The following is a 19,560-nucleotide window of genomic DNA, read 5'->3' as shown; positions in this document are numbered from 1 at the left end:
GATTCCTTTGATTACTGAGCTCTTTGATCGTCTAAAAGGCTCCCAGATTTTCACCAAGTTAGATCTCAGAGGGGCGTATAACTTGGTGAGAATTCAGCATGGTGACGAGTGGAAAACAGCGTTCAATACCCGATATGGGCACTATGAGTACACGGTAATGCCTTTTGGGCTCTGTAATGCACCGGCAGTATTTCAGGACCTGATCAATGAAGTTCTTAGGGAATTTCAACAGGATTGCGTTATTGTATATTTGGATGATATACTAATACACTCTAGAGAAATTGAGACCCACCACAGACAAGTCAGAAGGGTATTGCGCAAACTTCTACAACATGGGTTGTACTGCAAATTGGAGAAATGTAGTTTTGACCAATCTCAGATAAACTTTCTTGGTTACGTGATTTCTGGGGACGGGTTTAAAATGGATCCGGATAAACTCCAGTCTATTTTAGATTGGCCATTACCCAGGGGTCTCAAAGCCATTCAGAGGTTTATTGGATTCTCCAATTATTATAGGCGTTTCATTAAAGGATACTCTTCTATTATTGCTCCTATTACCAATATGACCAGACAGGGGGCTGACACTAAGACTTGGTCTACTGAAGCTCTCGTTGCTTTCAAGACACTCAAGGAACTTTTTGCTTCTGCACCAATTTTAGTTCACCCTGATACGACTTTGCCTTTTCTACTCGAGGTAGACGCCTCAGAGACGGGGGTAGGCGCTATCTTGTCTCAAAGGTTAGGTGTGGATAAACCGTTACATCCATGTGGTTTTTTTTCCAAGAAATTATCTGGGCCTGAAAGCAGATATGACATTTGTGACAGGGAACTACTAGCGGTCATCATGGCTTTAAAGGAGTGGAGACATTTATTGGAAGGGACCTTGCATCCTGTTACTATTTTGACGGATCACAAGAACTTGTCATATATTGGGGAGGCCAAGCGCTTGTCCGCTAGGCAAGCTCGTTGGTCCTTGTTCCTCACTCATTTCAATTACGTGCTCACTTATAGACCTGGTTCTAAGAACTCTAAAGCCGATGCTTTGTCTCGCCAACATGAACCTTCTACTATATCTGAGGCGGTTTTGTCTTCTATAGTTCCCAAGTGCAATATTATCGCCAACACGAGTCTCAGGAATCATTCTCCGTTGCTGGCCGAGATCATGAAGTTACAGCATCTGGCTCCTAGACAGGGTCCTGGGGCAAGGTATTTCGTTCCTCCTGAACTCCAACTGGAACTGTTACAGTGCTTTCACAACAGTAAGGTGGCTGGGCATCCTGGCATTCGCAAGACGTGTGCCTTGATTTCCAAAGATTTCTGGTGGCCTTCACTACGTAAGGATATTAGGGATTTCGTCGGAGCATGTGAGGTCTGTATGAAGACTAAACAACCTCATACGCTTCCATGTGGGCTTTTGCATCCCTTGGAAATTCCCGAGAGACCGTGGTCCTGTCTGGCTATGGACTTCATTGTCGATTTGCCTGTTTCTAAAAAACAGACTGTTATCCTCACGGTGGTTGACAGGTTTACTAAGATGGCTCATTTCGTGCCCTTACCTAAACTGCCATCTTCTCCCGAATTGGCTGAGATATTCGCGAGAGAGATTTTTCGTTTACATGGGATACCCTCCGAAATTGTTTCTGATAGAGGTTCCCAATTTGTTTCCCGTTTTTGGAAATCCTTCTGTTCTCAACTGGGCATCAAATTGAATTTCTCTTCTGCCTATCATCCCCAGTCTAACGGAGCTGCTGAACGCACCAACCAAAAGATTGAACAATATTTACGTTGTTTTGTTTCCGAACACCAGGACGATTGGGTCGGTCTGATTCCTTGGGCGGAGTTTGCACACAACAATCTCGTTTGTGATTCTACTCGTTCTATCCCCTTTTTCATGAATTATGGCTTTCATCCTTCCATTCTTCCCTCAGTTTCTCCTTCCCAAGGGGTACCGTCGGTTGATGTTCATATAGCCAATTTGAGGAAGTTGTGGGATCAAACTCGACAAATTCTCCTGCATAATTCCGCGTTGTTCAAGAAACACGCTGATAAGCGTAGAAGGGTGGCTCCGGCTTTTGTTCCAGGTGATAGGGTATGGTTGAGTACCAGAAACATTCGCTTGAAGGTTCCTTCTATGAAATTCGCCCCTCGTTACATTGGCCCTTACAGGGTTCTGACTCGAATTAACCCAGTTGCGTATCGTCTGGCCCTTCCATCTGCCTTACGCATTCCTAACTCCTTTCATGTTTCCTTGTTGAAGCCTCTAGTATGTAACAAGTTTTCCTCCGCTGTATCCTCTCCTCGCGCTGTTCAGGTTGAGGGTCAGGAGGAGTATGAGATCAACTCCATCCTCGATTCTCGAATCTCTCGGGGGAGGTTACAATATCTTGTTGGCTGGAAGGGATATGGTCCTGAGGAGAGGACTTGGGTACCTCAGGAGGATGTGCATGCTCCTCGCCTCCGCAGGGCTTTTCACTCTCGTTTTCCATCTCGCCCCGGTTCCTTCCGTCCGGTGGGCGTTTCTGAGAGGGGGGGTACTGTCAGGGTACCTGTTGTCTCTACCTCAGAGGAGGTGAGATACTTAGACGTTCATCCTCTCAGAGGGATTGACTCACTCGTTCCTCGCAGTTCTCTTGCCCGTTTACACGCCGGCCGCGAGGGACCCGCTTCCTTTTATGACGCGGCGCTCAGTAGCCGACGTCATGACGACAATCCGTTCCGACCTGTCAATCAAGTCCCGACCACGAATCAGGACTCGTCGGGGGCGTGATTACCTATCTAGAACCAGGGTATAAAGTAGGGCTTTATGCATTTGCTCATTGCCCTGTCGTGGTTCTAGCTTGTCTAGTCACTCAGTGCTCTTGTTATCTATTTGTCTCTTTGGTTTTGACCCGGCTTGTTTGTTCTACCCTGCTTACCTCTATTACCCTTTGACTCGGCTTGTCTCTCGCTTATCTGCTCTCTCGTTCCCTCGACCTCGGCTTGTCTCTAGACCATTCTTTGCTTACTCCTTACGTTAGTCCGGCCATTCTAAGGTCCGGTATACGTACCTACCTCCTGTTTGTACTTTGCGTGTTGGATCCCTGTCCCGATCCTGACACTAATAAGGGGGGGACCAAATGTCTTCCCCTATGGCCCCCACCCCCCTGAGCGGTGGGTGGGGGCCCTAAATTGGAAAAAGGGGGGGACCTAATGTCCTCCCCCCTGGCCCCCACCCCTGAGCGGTGGGTGGGGGCCCTAAATACTAATAAGGGGGACCTAATGTCCTCCCCCCTGGCCCCATCCCTGAGCGGCGGGTGGGGGCCCTAAATGAAAATGTTACCCCCCCAGGTGACTAGGGATCCCCAAACCCCTAGTCAGCCCCTCCCCCCCAAAAAAAATGTAACCCCTACCTACCCCACCCTAAAAATAATGAGGGGGGACCTTTAACTAAGTACCTGTAAAAAAAAAAAAAACTTACCATTCAATGTTTTCTATCTTCTAAAATCTTATTTTTTCAGCCCCCAAAAAGGTCGAATAAAAAATCCATAGTAACCGACGCACTTAAAAAAATATTTAAAAAAAAAAAAAAAAAGCGCAAAAAAAAGATCCATCTTCACCCGGCGAGGGCTCCACACAGGCTGAGCTCTGCAGGGCAGGGGAAGGCTTATAAAGCCTTGCCCCACCCTGCAATTAGGCTCAGAGCACTCTGATTGGTGGGTTTAAGCGACTGGTAAATGAAGAGACTGACAGGTAAGTCTCTACATTTACCTGTCACAGCACTCTGATTGGCTTGAAATCCTTTGAAAGTTCTTTGGAATTTTCCCATGCTGTGTAATTTGACTCATAACTCTCTGATTAATAGATTGAGTAACCAATCAGAGTGTTATGAGTCAAATTACACAGCGGGGTTACTTAATCCACCAATCAGAGAGTTTTGAGTCAAATTACACAGCGTGGGAAAATTCCAAAGAACTTTCCCACGCTGTGTAAAATGACACAGAGCACTCTGATTGGTGGATTTCAAGCCAACCAATCAGAGTGCTGTGACAGGTAAATGTAGAGACTTACCTGTAAGTCTCTTCATTTACCAGTCAGAGCACTCTGATTGGATGGCTTAAACCCACCAATCAGAGTGCTCTGAACCTAATTACAGGGCGGGGCAAGGCTTTATAAGCCTTCCCCCGCCCTGCAGAGCTCAGTCTGCACGGAGCCCTCGCCGGGTGAAGATGGATTTTTTGTTTTTGAGCTCGTTTTTTTTTTTTTTTTAAGTGCGTCGGTTATTCTGGATTTTTTATTTGACCTTTTTGGGGCTGAAAAAAGAAGATTTTAGAAGAAAGAAATCATTGAATGGTAAGTTTTATTTTTTTTACAGGTACTTAGTTAAAGGTCCCCCCTCATTATTTTTAGGGTGTGGGGGGTAGGTAGGGGTTATTTTTTTTTTGGTGGGGGGTGACTAGAGGTTTGGGGACCCCTAGTCACCTGGGGGGGTAACATTTTATTTAGGGCCCCCATCCGCTGCTCAGGGGCGGGGGCTAGAGGGGAGGACATTAGGTCCCCCCCTTATTCCAATTTAGGGCCCCAACCCGCTACTCAGGGGTGGGGGCCAGGGGGAGGACATTAGGTTCCCTCCACCTTATTAGTATTTAGGGCCCCCACCCACCGCTCAGGGGTGGGGGCCAAGGGGGAGGACATTAGGTCCCCCCCTTATTAGTATTTAGGGCCCCCACCCGCTGCTCAGGGGTGGGGGCCAGGGGGAGGACATTAGGGCCCCCATTATTCCAATTTAGGGCCCCCTCCCGCTGCTCAGGGGTGGGGGCCAGGGGGGAGGACATTAGGTTCCCCCCACCTTATTAGTATTTAGGGCCCCCACCCACCGCTCTGGGGTGGGGGTCAGGGGGAGGACATTAGGTCCCCCCACCTATTTTACTGTAGGGCCCCCACCCGCCGCTCAGGGGTGTGGGCCGGGGGGGAGGACATTAGGTCCCCCCCTTATTAGTATTTAGGGCCCCCACCCACCACTCAGGGGTGGGGGCCAGGGGGGAAGACAATAGTTTTCCCCCCATCATTTTACTTAAGTGCCCCCACCCGCCGCTCAGGAGAAGTCGCGAATTGCCGAAGTCCCGAAATTCCGAAATGGCGAAGTTCCGAAATTCCGAAGTGCTGAAGTGCCGAAGTTCCGAAGTGTTAAAGTGCCGAATTGTGGAAGTCCCGAATTTTGGAATGCTGAACCGAACCGAAAATTTTCCCCATACACATGCCTAATCCAAAGTATGTTGTATGAAATTATATTGCATATTTATCAGTGTGTGAGAGATGGCCCTGAGTCTGTATCTCTATTTTTCTGCTCAATGTAGATTTTTTCAATTTTTCTGCTCAGGAGATGCTCATATAAAAGTTTCCTAGCACTTGCAAAAAATTTTAAAAAAAATAATAATGTTGTAATTGGTTTTTAAGTTTGTAAACAATTTTCCATACAAACAGTATGTCCGGAGGTTATATTTCATAATAAATATGAGTTCTTTGCATGCAGCTGCATTTTCACACACTGTAAACAGTTTTCAGACCAAGGGTAATATCCTAAACTTATAACTTCCTTATTTTGCACATATCCAAATATCATGTGGAATTTCTTTTTCCCTGTGGAAACCTTGGGCACTGGCTTTGAGCTATGTTGGATAGTGTAGGATATATGCTGAATCATGAACAAGACAACCACAAGAGCCCTTAACAGCTGACAGCAGAATCCTAGTTTGAGACTGAGAGGTCACACCGCTGAATCCCAGATGTCAAAAACAGTTTGATATAATATAGTTACATAGTTACATAGCTGAAAAGAGACTTGGGTCCATCAAGTTCAGCCTTCCTCACATATGTTTTTGCTGTGGATCCATAAGAAGGCAAAAAACGTAGTCTGTTGCGCTGGTGGCTGAGTTAAAGTGATTGAACAGGTTTGTAGGACAAAATATGTGAAAAATGTGGACAGATAGGATAAGATCCACATATAAGTCAACATATTGCAAAGATTATCTAGAACTACCCTAGGAACCCTTGCTTAGCACAATATCAACCCCTTGGTAGCCTGTAATGAGGGTAATGTATGCCCTGACGTACAGCATTTAGATCTCCATTCTGCATTTAAAAATAAAATAGGGGAATCAATACAATATACTATATATAAAATATACAATTGTATTTACACCAATGAAGACTTTATTGAATATGTCAATAATCACATCAGCTGACATTTTTACATCCTAGTTTTTGCACTGAACTCGAGATATAAATTGGAAGCCAACTGTCTGCAAAATGATTTATCACATGACATTTTTTTTTAAATTTTCTGCAGATAATACCGCTGAATGAGTCAGGTGAAGATCTCGTCTAAACCGCTATCACAAGCAAAAAGTAAAAAGGCCCAAGTTCATAAGCATTGGTGCTGACGTGCCTTGAATGTGCTCCAGGTCAGAAAATGGATGTATTTCTACTAATATGATAACGTCCTGGAAAAGAATCACCTGGGGAGCGGCATTACTGAATACTGTCATTCTGTAATGAAAAAAGACATGATATGTTGAGTTGGTAGCAAAATTAGTTGTTGGGAGCTAATGCCTCACCCTCTTCTTTCAGGAACAAAGCTGCAGATGCCCCAGGCATTGTATAAATGCCCAAAAAAAGCCAGGGAGACCGATTCTATGCTTCAGGGGATGGTTCTTGTTCAGCTAAGAAGAAACCAAAGAAATCATTATAGAGTTTAACTAACTTCCAATTTATATGTTTTTGCATTTACATAAAAATTTAAAAATGACTATAAATGTATATATGTATAAACAATATAATTAGAAAAGAACTAATTTTTATCATAACTTTTTTACACATACTCCTACGTGCATAGATAGCATGATATGACCAGCATTTTATTACTTGCTCACAGCCAAAAACAAGAATGAAACTTTTAATATTGATTTATATCTGTCTAGTATTTGTTAATAATTTAGTACATAACAATGCATTTAAATAACTGTATTTAGACTATGCTACTTTATAGGTGTATTTTTCTGTATCATAGGTAACGTACAAGTTGTGTGTAAAAGGATTGCTTACCTTGTGACAACATTCTCATGTCGTCAACTCCACCACCAACGCTGGACTCCATGAATCTTCAGAAAGGGCTATTAATTGGGTGTTATAATAAAAAAAAATAGTGGTATTTACATCCACTGCCGGCAATGTAATCACTGAGCAAGGCACTATTTAGTTAGAGTGCTGGGATAATATATGCAAAACCAGAGCACTTGCTCTGACAGCATCACAACCCATGTAGAAAACTCTTGTGTATGCCATCTCTACAATATTAAACCAAACAACCCAAACAGGTAGGGCTCAAGGTAGAAAAGTGAAAATTAATTCAGCATAAAAAATTATTTCAAGCCAGGAAGACCAAAATCAAGGTTCTAAACCACCACAGACATTCGGAGACCTGCACTTAATCATAGACAAAGAAGAAATAATGCAAGAAATACTCTTTTTAATTGGTGTAACAAACTCAGACATTTTTATAGACCTTTGGAAATTTAAAAAAGATAAAACGATTTTCCCAATCCCTAGGCAAACCCTAACTTGCAACACAATGACAAACTTGCAACATAATCAATTTTCTTTGATAGGATACAGCAAAGGAATAAACTTAAGCCGCATAGTCACGCATAACAAACTCCACAAATTCCTTTTCTAAGGCGATTTCTCATAAACAATACTAACATTATACGACAAACCAATCAGTCATTTTTTTTTTGTGAACATCCTTCATATCACGAAGATGTTCCATAAATTTAAATTTAAGAGTTCTAGTTTTTTCAAAATATTGTGTTATACTTTAGACAAATGAGAATATAGACCACATATACAACATTCCTATTAATGTTTTGTCTTATATCATATATTTTGCCTGTGATCATGGAAGCAAAGATTTTAGACACACCAACAAAGTCACAAGACAAACATGGTCTACTCCCACATTTATACATGCCCTTCACTGAGAGCCAAGTACCACTCTTAGCCACATTACTTATTTAATCCCTTCAGAATCATTTCATAATTACAATGTCCAAATAATCTGGAACAATTGTTGAAAAAGGAGAGGGGAGTTTAATTGGGGGGAAACAACTGTATTTCTATACACATATGCTGTTCCTTATCCTGCAAAAGTCAACTTATCTATAGTCTGGGCTATTAAAATACAATCGCCAAAACCCCTTTCCCCCCTGCCCCCAATTAAACTCCCCTCTCCTTTTTCACCGATTGTTCCAGATTATTTGGACAAGGGATGTTTATTATACTAATACGGAATATATTGAGACAGAATATATCACCTGTTGTCTTGATTTTTAGGATCACTATATTTAATTAGCATATAGATACAACTGTCATTTTTATGTTTATTTTTGGCAATGGATAAATAAATAGTGATGTTGCGAACATAAAATTTTCCGTTCGCGAACGGCGAACGTGAACTTCCGCAAATGTTCGCGAACGGGCAAACCCGGCGAACCGCCATAGACTTCAATAGGCAGGCGAATTTTAAAACCCACAGGGACTATTTCTGGCCTCAATAGTGATGGAAAAGTTGTTTCAAGGGGATTAACACCTGGACTGTGGCATGCCGGAGGGGGATCCATGGCAAAACTCCCATGGAAAATTACATAGTTGATGCAGAGTCTGGTTTTAATACATAAAGGGCATAAATCACCTAAATTGTTTGTAATAACGTGCTTTAAAACATCAGGTATGATGTTGTATCGATCAGGTAGTGTAAGGGTTACGCCCGCTTCACAGTGACAGACCAAACTCCCTGTTTAACGCACCGCAAACAACCGCAAACAGTCCATTTGCACAACCGCAAACTCCCCACTTGCACAAGGTTGGATACCAAGCTAGCCATGTCCCGTTCCTTGTCCTCACTGATGTCTTTGAAGGTCTCTTCCTCCACCCAGCCACGTACAACACCAAGGGTCCCCGAAAGGTGACAACAAGCCCCCTGTATTTTTTTTTTAAATGTACACTACTGTTACACCAGATATGAGTTGCACTGGTGTGACACTGTGCCCTGGCAGGCCCTGAAACGCACACGTGTGAAGGAAACTGACTGCTATTATTTCACAGTCAAATTTCTAGTTGTTTTTTTTAATGTACACTACTGTTACACTAGATATGAGTTGCACTGGTGTGACACTGTGCCCTGGCAGGCCCTGAAACGCACACGTGTGAAGGAAACTGACTGCTATAATATTACAGTCAAAAAAGTTTTTGGTTTTTTTAAATGCAAGCTATTGTGCCCCCAAAACGTTCGTGTGTGGGGGTGCTGGAATGACGTGGGCCAATGGGAGCCTGAATCAACTTTTGGCTCCCACTGCCCCTTTAAGAGCGAGCTCGTGACTCGAGCCATGCTCCTAGTGCCAGACGGGCCACGTGACCGATCACTGCGGTCAGTGCACCCAGCTAAGTCAGAAGAGGAGATCAAGCCGCATGCGGCTTGTGTGGAGGCAGGAGTGATCCAGCCACGCGCGGCTCAAACTTAGGAGCCAGGTCGGTCCCAGGATAAGGTAAATACAGCCACAATTTAATAAAACAGATAGACCCCCTACTTCATCCAGGTTACCGATCGATGGTTCGATATTCTGAGCCCTCTCTGATTTACTGTACAGGACTAGTCGATATTCCCACAAATTTTATATAGCATTTTATGTTTGTTTGAGACCACCTTAAAAATATTGGATATCGCTAAAAATCATGATCACTATATACTTTCTCTACAAACCTCTAAAACGAACCAAACTACTCATCCATCCACTATACCACTTTATCCCACCTAGAACTGGTGCCCAGTTAAAATACTTGACTCTTACTTACCCACACTCAGTCATGCCACACACATTTCACCACTACTCTCACTGAATCCCTCTGACTACGGCTAAATTAATCTTCTACATCAGAACACTACTCCTAAGATTGGGTTGTATCCATGTCTCGGGTCTTTCATTTAGAAGAGGGGCAGCTTCAGTCTCCTTCAACACTGACACTCCAGTGCATATTATTAAAAGATTGGGCAGATGGAAATCCTCAGTCTACAACCGATATATTCCTCATCCCGAGAAAGAAATGAGGAAAGCTTTTAAAAGTTTGGCTTTGTAAATTTGATGCAATAAGTGTGTTTTTCTTTAATACCTTTTCACCCTCTTTGCATGAACCCGATTTACATATATTACTAATATGTTTCTGAACATATATGTTATATTATTCACTCACTCACTCACTCACTCTCTGGGCCGGCCTAAGACATCATGCTGCCTAGGTCCAACGATAAATGACTATGGGGGATAATGTATAATAAACACAGGTTGCTGGCTATAGGAGGGATAATGTATAATAAACACAGGTTACTGGCTATGGGAGGGATAATGTATAATAAACACAGGTTACTGGCTATGGGAGGGATAATGTATAATAAACACAGGTTACTGGCTATGGGGGGTGGGTAATGTATAATAAACACAGGTTACTGGCTATGGGAGGATAATGTATAATTAACACAGGTTACTGGCTATGGGGGGGATAATGTATAAAAAACACAGGTTACTGGCTATGGTGGGATAATGTATAATAAACACAGGTTACTGGCTATGAGAGGGATAATGTATAATAAACACAGGTTACTGGCTATAGGAGGGATAATGTATAATAAACACAGGTTACTGGCTATGGGGGGGATAATGTATAATAAACACAGGTTACTGGCTATGGGGGGGATAATGTATAATAAACAAAGGTTACTGGCTATTGGGGGAGAATGTATAATAAACACAGGTTACTGGCTATGGGGGGATAATGTATAATAAACACAGGTTACTGGCTATGGGGGGGTAATGTATAATAAACAAGGGTTACTGGCTATTGGGGGAGAATGTATAATAAACACAGGTTACTGGCTATGGGGGGGTAATGTATAATAAACACAGGTTACTGGCTATGGGGGGGATAATGTATAATAAACAAAGGTTACTGGCTATTGGGGGAGAATGTATAATAAACACAGGTTACTGGCTATGGGGGGGTAATGTATAATAAACACAGGTTACTGGCTATGGGGGGGGTAATGTATAATAAACAAAGGTTACTGGCTATGGGAGGATAATGTATAATAAACACAGGTTACTGGCTATGGGGGGATAATGTATAATAAACACAGGTTACTGGCTATGGGAGGATAATGTATAATTAACACAGGTTGCTGGCTATGGGGGATAATGTATAATAAGCACAGGTTACTGGCTATGGGAGGATAATGTATAATAAACACAGGTTACTGGCTATGGGAGGGATAATGTATAATAAACACAGGTTACTGGCTATGGGGGATAATGTATAATAAACACAGGTTACTGGCTATGGGAGGGATAATGTATAATAAACACAGGTTACTGGCTATGGGGGGATAATGTATAATAAACACAGGTTACTGGTTGTGGGGGGATAATGTATAATAAACACAGGTTACTGGTTGTGCGGGGATAATGTATAATAAACACAGGTTGCTGGCTATGGGGGATAATGTATAATAAGCACAGGTTACTGGCTATGGGAGGATAATGTATAATAAACACAGGTTACTGGCTATGGGAGGGATAATGTATAATAAACACAGGTTACTGGCTATGGGGGATAATGTATAATAAACACAGGTTACTGGCTATGGGAGGGATAATGTATAATAAACACAGGTTACTGGCTATGGGGGGATAATGTATAATAAACACAGGTTACTGGTTGTGGGGGGATAATGTATAATAAACACAGGTTACTGGTTGTGCGGGGATAATGTATAATAAACACAGGTTACTGGCTATGGGGGAGATAATGTATAATGAACACAGGTTACTGGCTATGGGGGGATAATGTATAATAAACACAGGTTACTGGCTATGGGGGGGATAATGTATAATAAACACAGGTTACTGGTTGTGGGGGGATAATGTATAATAAACACAGGTTACTGGCTATGGGGGAGATAATGTATAATAAGCACAGGTTACTGGCTATGGGGGAGATAATGTATAATAAGCACAGGTTACTGGCTATGGGGGAGATAATGTATAATAAGCACAGGTTACTGGCTATGGGGGGATAATGTATAATAAACACAGGTTACTGGCTATGGGAGGATAATGTATAATAAACACAGGTTACTGGCTATGGGAGGATAATGAATAATAAACACAGGTTACTGGCTATGGGGAGGATAATGTATTATAAACACAGGTTACTGGCTATGGAGGATAATGTATAATAAACACAGGTTACTGGCTATGGGGGGATAGTGTATAATAAACACAGGTTACTGGCTATGGAGGATAATGTATAATAAACAGAAAGACAAAAAATAAAGAATGCAGCTTCAGAATTAATCTAAATTGTATGTTGTCTAGGAGGTGGGAGGGTCTGGGAGGGAGGGTCTGCTGCTGATTGGCTGGAATGTGTCTGCTGACTGTGAGGTACAGGGTCAAAGTTTACTCAATGATGACGAATAGGGGGCGGACCGAACATCGCATATGTTCGCCATCCGGGGCGAACGCGAACAAGCTATGTTTGCCAGGAACTATTCGCCAGCGAACCGTTCGGGACATCACTATAAATTAAGCCTGTTATATCATTGAATAGACGGTTAAATGGTTATCTTTTGCTATATTGCAGCAATCTTCTCACACATTGTTTACTGTTGAAGACATTTAATTCAATCCATTACTTAGTTTTATTAAATACCAAACCAGGGATTCTCACATAAGGTTTTATTTTTACTATAAGGGTTAAGCCCAGGGTAGAATTGGTACCACCCCCCACTGACCAACTCCCGTCCGGGATATTCTCGGTATAGGGGTGACTTAGTCTATTCATTTTGAATTGCCCAGAGTACCTGCGCTACATGTATATAAGTACAGTACACACAGTCAGTGTTGTGGAGGTAACTTGGTGCTGGTAGTAGCAGCAAAAGCTATATCTATTGCAAGCTGTTTTTTTGTTTGTTTTAAGAGTGCTCTGTGTCATTTTACACAGCGTGGGAAAGTTCTTTGGAGTTTTCCAACGCTGTGTAATTTGACTCATAACTCTCTGATTGGTGGATTAAGTAACCAATCAGAGTGTTATGAGTCAAATTACACAGCGTGGGAAAATTCCAAAGAACTTTCCCACGCTGTGTAAAATGACACAGAGCACTCTGATTGGCGGATTTCAAACCAACCAATCAGAGTGCTGTGACAGGTAAATGTAGAGACTTACCTGTCAGTCTCTTCATTTACCTGTCAGAGCACTCTGATTGGATGGCTTAAACCCACCAATCAGAGTGCTCTGAGCCTAATTGCAGGGCGGGGCAAGGCTTTATAAGCCTTCCCCCGCCCTGCAGAGCTCAGTCTGCGAGGAGCCCTCCATGGGTGAAGATGGATTTTTTTTTTTTTTGCGCTCGTTTTTTTTTTTTTTTTTTATAATTGTGTCGGTTATTATGGTTTTTTATTTGGCCTTTTTTGGGGCTGAAAAAAGAAGATTTTAGAAGAAAGAAAACATCGAATGGTAAGTTTTTTTTTTTTTTTACAGGTACTTAGTTAACCTCTTAAGGACACATGACGTGTGTGACATGTCATGATTCCCTTTTATTCCAGAAGTTTGGTCCTTAAGGGGTTAAAGGCCCCCCCTCATTAGTTTTTAAGGTGAGGGGGGTAGGTAGGGGGATAATTTTTATTGGGGGGAGGGGGTTTCTAGGGGTTTGGGGATTTGCCCATTTCTATTTTTGTTAATTGCTATTTGCCAGATTAGCTATGTTGCCTTTGAGATGGCATGGCAGCCCAGAAATGAAAATGAACCCCACCATTACATACCATATGAAAAAGTAGACAACCCAGGGTATTCAAACTGGGGTTTGTCCAGTCTTTTTGTAGTAGCCACTTAACCACAAACGCTTGCCAAAGTTATAAGTTTTGACAAACTCATATTTGTGTTCAGCGAAGTCTCCTGGGTATAACAATACCTCCATGTACAAGTTTTATGGTGTTTTGGAAAGTTACAGGGTCAATATAGGGTTTTCCCATTTCAGTTTGCCAGATTGGTTTGCTGGGTCTATGTTGCCTTTTGAGACCATATGGTAGCCCAGGAATGTGAATTAACCCCATCATGGCTTACCATTTGCAAATGTAGACAACCCAGGGTATTCAAAATGGGGTATGTCTAGTCTTTTGTAGTAGCCACCTAGCCACAAACGCTTGCCAAAGTTAACGTTCATATTTGCTTTTTGCTTTTTTTTTTTTACACAAAAACTGCAATTTTACTGGTGATATCATCGGTAAGTTTTACTGTTTTGAAAACTCATATGTGTGTTCAGTGAAGTCTCTTGAGTATAACAATACCCCCCATGTAAAGGTTTTATGGTGTTTTGGAAAGTTACAGGGTTAAATATAGGGCTTGCCAATGAAATTCTCTCGACTGTCTGCCTGGGTTGTCAGGCAGGTCCCTCAAATTATAATTAATAAAATCAAATAATTATGTAGTTAATAGTTAAATATATATGTAGAATGTGTGTGTGTGTGTATGTATATATTTAATTTATATTATATACATTTATATATATATATAATGCGTGTGTATATATATATATATATATATATATATACATGTACATATAAACACATATACATATAATACGTGTGTGTGTGTATATATACATACACACTCACACACTTTTATTTCCTATATATGTTTAATATATTAACAAATAATGAAAGCATTTTATAATATATTATACATATATAATGCATATATATGGTTTCATTATAAGTGTATTTTGAGCTATATGTGTAACCCTAGTGTTAGGGGTTGGGGTAGGTTTAGGGGTAGGGTTAGAGTTAGGATTAGGGGTAGGGGTAGGGTTAGGGAATTGCTGAAGTCCCGAATTCCCAAAGTGCCGAATTCCCAAATTCCTGAATTGCCGACGTCATGGATTTCGTAAGTGCCGAACCAAACTGAATCCAAGTGCCGAATTGCCAAAGTCCCAAATTGCAAAAGTCCTGAAATTCGTAAGTTCTGAACCAAACCAAATGTTTGCCTATGCACATCCCTAGTGGGAACAGCCCCTGAACTACGGATGGGGCTGCGAATGTAAGAAAGGCTAGACAGGTTATGGTGGTAGGTAGACAGGTTAAGGAAGTAGATAGAGAGATTTGCCGCATTGATTGTCACAACTGGGACTGTTTGCTGTTCCCAGTTGCTTGAGTCTGGCATGTTCGTGACAGAGTGGATGGGGGGGGGGGGGGGGGTTCCTAAACAGTCAATTCAGGGAACACTGAAGAAAAAGTCCTCCAAGGAAGTATTTTCAGAGATATTACCTGTGCTGTGTAATACAATAGAAAGGAGAATAGGGAGGTTATTGGGTGGCTACAGTCATGTAGGGAAGAAGAAGAATTTGGGATTTTTAGAGCACTGGGCTGATTTTATGGTTGGGTACAGTCTTTGTAGCCATGCTACATTGCATCTAAAAGGAGTAGGGTCTGCAGTGCTGGGGGACAGGATGGCTGGAAGGTTGGAGGAGATTTTCAACTAGTGGTAGGTGGAGAAGGACATAGAAACCTACAAAAGGAAGATAGTACAGAAATTAGATGGGCGCTGCACCAGGGTGGACAGCCAAGATCAGAACAGATTGGTATGTGATAGTAATAATCATTCACATAAGGTATATGTGACTCATGATAACATTAAATGTATGCTACTGATGCAAGGAGCCTAAATAACAAAACGGGGGAATTAAAGGCAAACTAGAAAAAAATGTGATAGCCAAAGAGAGCATCCCACCTCCCTCCAACCCCTATACCTCACCAAAAAACTAGGCAAACTAGAAAAAAATGTGATTGCCAAAGAAATCATTCACCCGCCCCTCCCCCCCCCCCCCCCAAAAAAAATGTAAGTATATAAATTCTAAAAAATATAGACAAGGTGCTACAGAAACTAAAGAAAGTTAATGTAAACAAAGCCCCAGCTTAACTTCTATATCCTGTAAACATGTTATGGTTTATTAAAGGATAGTTCATGATTCATTGTAAAAATTAACAAAACTCAGCATGGTTTTATGAAACATAGATCATGTCAAACTAACTTAATTGCATTCTACAAAGACGTAGGTATAAGTACAGATTAGGGTGTTGCAGTGGATGTAATCTACTTGGATTTTGCCAAGACATTCAATACAGTACCACACAAAAGGTTAATATTCAAACTAAAAGAAATTGGTCTAGATGAAAATTCTTGTTCTTGAGTAGAACATTTGCTTAGAGATAGAGCACAGAGAGTTGTCCCTGATGGTAAATTTTCAAGCTGGCCAAAAGTGGTAAGTGGTGTCCCTCAGGGTCCTGTTCTGGGACCTTGGATATGCTGTGCAATTTTGGGCACCAGTTCTAAAGATGGATATTAAGGCACTAGAAAAGTGCAGAGGGGACTCCAAAATTAATAAAAGGAATTGAACATTTTAGATATGAAGAAAGGTTATCTGTTTAGAAAAATGGTGCCTCAGTGGGGATATGATAACATTATACAAATATATTCGGGGCCAATATAAACCATTATCTGGAAATCTATTCATGAACAGGACTACATATAGGACACAAGGTCATGCGTTTAGACTGGAAGAAATGATATTTAATCTAAGGCAAAGGAAAGAGTTCTTAACAGTGGGAACAATAAGGATGAGGAAATCTCTGCCTTAAGAGGTGGCTTTATCCGTACCGATGTTTAAACAGTAACTGGATGAATGCTTGCAAAAACACATGACCGGTGTATAGACGCCATATGGGCAGTCGGAACCTTAGGACAAAACCCCCACACACCTAACCCAATAATACGCTGAAACTAGGGTATATGAGTAAAATTGTCCACAGCTTTTATTAACCATTATAATAATAAATAACATAAGTTTATTATTAATAATAATAACAATCATAACAATATAATAATAATTTAATATATAAATATGGGTCATTGCCCCCATACTCCGCCCTCGCATCCGCATCCTTCTTTTAATATAACGGGCAATGACCCCCAACATACTAACACGTATATATATATCTTTAACAATTTGCAACCTTACTCCAACATAACAATTTAAGTGCCAACCATAAATAACCACGGCAGGGGTATACCCGGATACCCCTATCCCACCAGGTTCTGAGCCACCTCCAAGACTCGAAACCTACCAAACACCAGTGACCACAATTTCCATGTCCGTGACGTTCCTCATGGGAGCCTATTTCCTCCTCCTCGGCTCCCTATCCCGCTGCTGTGACAAAACGGGATACCCTCATCTATGCCAACGAGAAACCCAGGGAGGGTGGGTGGGACAAACTCGGCCAGGTAAAAAATTAAATGTGCTCTACCTAAAATGGCTGCCTACTTAAGTAGACCAGCCCCCTCTCTCCCACAATCCCCCAGTCCTAGCCGGCTCCTCCTAAGCCCGCCTTCTCACCCCTGTCAAGGCCCTCCTCCGCTAAGCTGTGCTTTGGCTCCTTGGGGCTACAATATTCAGGGATATCATTTTTTGACAATCTTTATTTTTGCCATTTAACTTAGTTACAAAAAGAGAACAAGTCATGTGGCACATCAGACAGCAACAGCACAGCACAACAGGGTATGGGAATTGCGATGATACAACATACTTCATATTACATAATAATACATAATACTTCCATTTCATAATAATAACACTTACAGTTGATAGCAGAAATTTGGCATGTGGCATCCTATGTCAGTGCCACATTTAAAGTCAATCTATTGTACTGCCAATGTTTGTCTTTGGAGATTTTATGACTGTATGCTGGGTTTCATGTACCTGAACTCACTAATTAGTAGGGGAATAGATACATATATGTCTTGGGCACTGTGCCAAATTTATAACCTTGTATACATTGTGTGCAACTCAACAAGACTAAATTCCAATGAATGTTGTAAAAGTATTTTACATGTCATGTATACAGCAACATGATGCATTTAATTGGCAAAGTGGCAATGTTTTATTCTGCAGCATATTATTCTAGCCCTTGCTTTGCTTGCTCACTGTGACCAATAGGAATGTGTGGGAGTCAAGTCTGTGGCTCTTCGAGTGCATTCTCCTGTGCTAAAGCAAGTAACACCCTAACCTCCAGACAAAGCAACAAAGTGTGGTTCAGAGGACTTACGTCAGCCAGATATAATGTTCTTAAAAATACCACTTAATCCAGATACAGTATAAAATCCAAACATCCCTATCTGACCAACATAACAGTATTTAAGGGGGAAAGAAAGGCCAACATCAGTTTGTCTCTTTATAGAGTCACTCCATGTACTTAAAGTAACACTCTAAAGTTGGAATGCAAACATGTATTCCTACTGTAGAGATATATAGACCCCCCCCCCCCCCCAATAAATAAATGAATACATTTCCTTTGATACAGTGCCATAGTTGCCAACATTTGAAAAAAAAATTCCAAGGAAATTTTGCAGCACAGCTATCAATTACTGTCTGTGTATAATATCCCTGGACAGTCAGTGCTCTCTGTATTATACAGGGTTGTGTGTATAATAAATTGGGACAGTCAGTGCTCCCTGTATAGTGCTGCTCTCTGTATGATACAGGGTTGTGTGTATAATAAATTGGGACAGTCAGTGCTCTCTGTATAATACAGGGTTGTGTGTATAATAAATTGGGGCAGTCAGTGCTCACTGTATAGTGCTGCTCTCTGTATAATACATGGCTGTGTGTATAATATCCCAGGACAGTCAGTGCTCCCTGTATAGTGCTGCTCTCTGCATAATACAGGGTTGTGTGTATAATAAATTGGGACAGTCAGTGCTCCCTGTATAGTGCTGCTCTCTGTATAATACATGGCTGTGTGTATAATATCCCAGGACAGTCAGTGCTCCCTGTATAGTGCTGCTCTCTGTATAATACAGGTCTGTTTGTGTATAATATCCCAAGACAGAGAGCAGCACTATACAGGAACACTGACTATCCCGGGATATTGTACACACACAGATCTGTATTATACAGATAACAGCACTATAGTATTATACAGATAGCTGAGCATATACCCCATGTCCCAATCTCTAGACTACAAGTACCTGTCAACAGCAGCTCCCAGACGCGTGTAACAGGGCTAAAGTGTGCGGCAGCTCACACAGATGATTCAGCGGTAAAGCGCACTCGCTGGCAGAGCCAAACTGAGAATCCAAAGCAGCCCTGGAAAAAAATGTATGCCATTTCTACAAGTCAATATGTATATATTGTACTGTAAGCACACAAGCTCACTGACATGCGCAAATAGGCTTACTGACAGACAAAACTCTCTGACTCACACACAAGCTTACTACAGACAAACTCACTTGTATAAACACAAGGCTCACTACAAAGAAGTTCAGGGACACACACAAGCTCACTAAAGACAAGCTCACTGACACACACATGCTCACTAAATAGAAGCTCACTGACACACATAAGCAGTACCATCTTAACAGCGTTAAGGGCCC

Source organism: Pelobates fuscus, chromosome 1 (assembly GCF_036172605.1).
Source record: "Pelobates fuscus isolate aPelFus1 chromosome 1, aPelFus1.pri, whole genome shotgun sequence".
NCBI classification, from domain to species: Eukaryota; Metazoa; Chordata; class Amphibia; order Anura; family Pelobatidae; genus Pelobates; species Pelobates fuscus.
The sequence above is the reverse complement of the archived record's forward strand: the minus strand, read 5'-3'. Positions refer to the sequence as shown.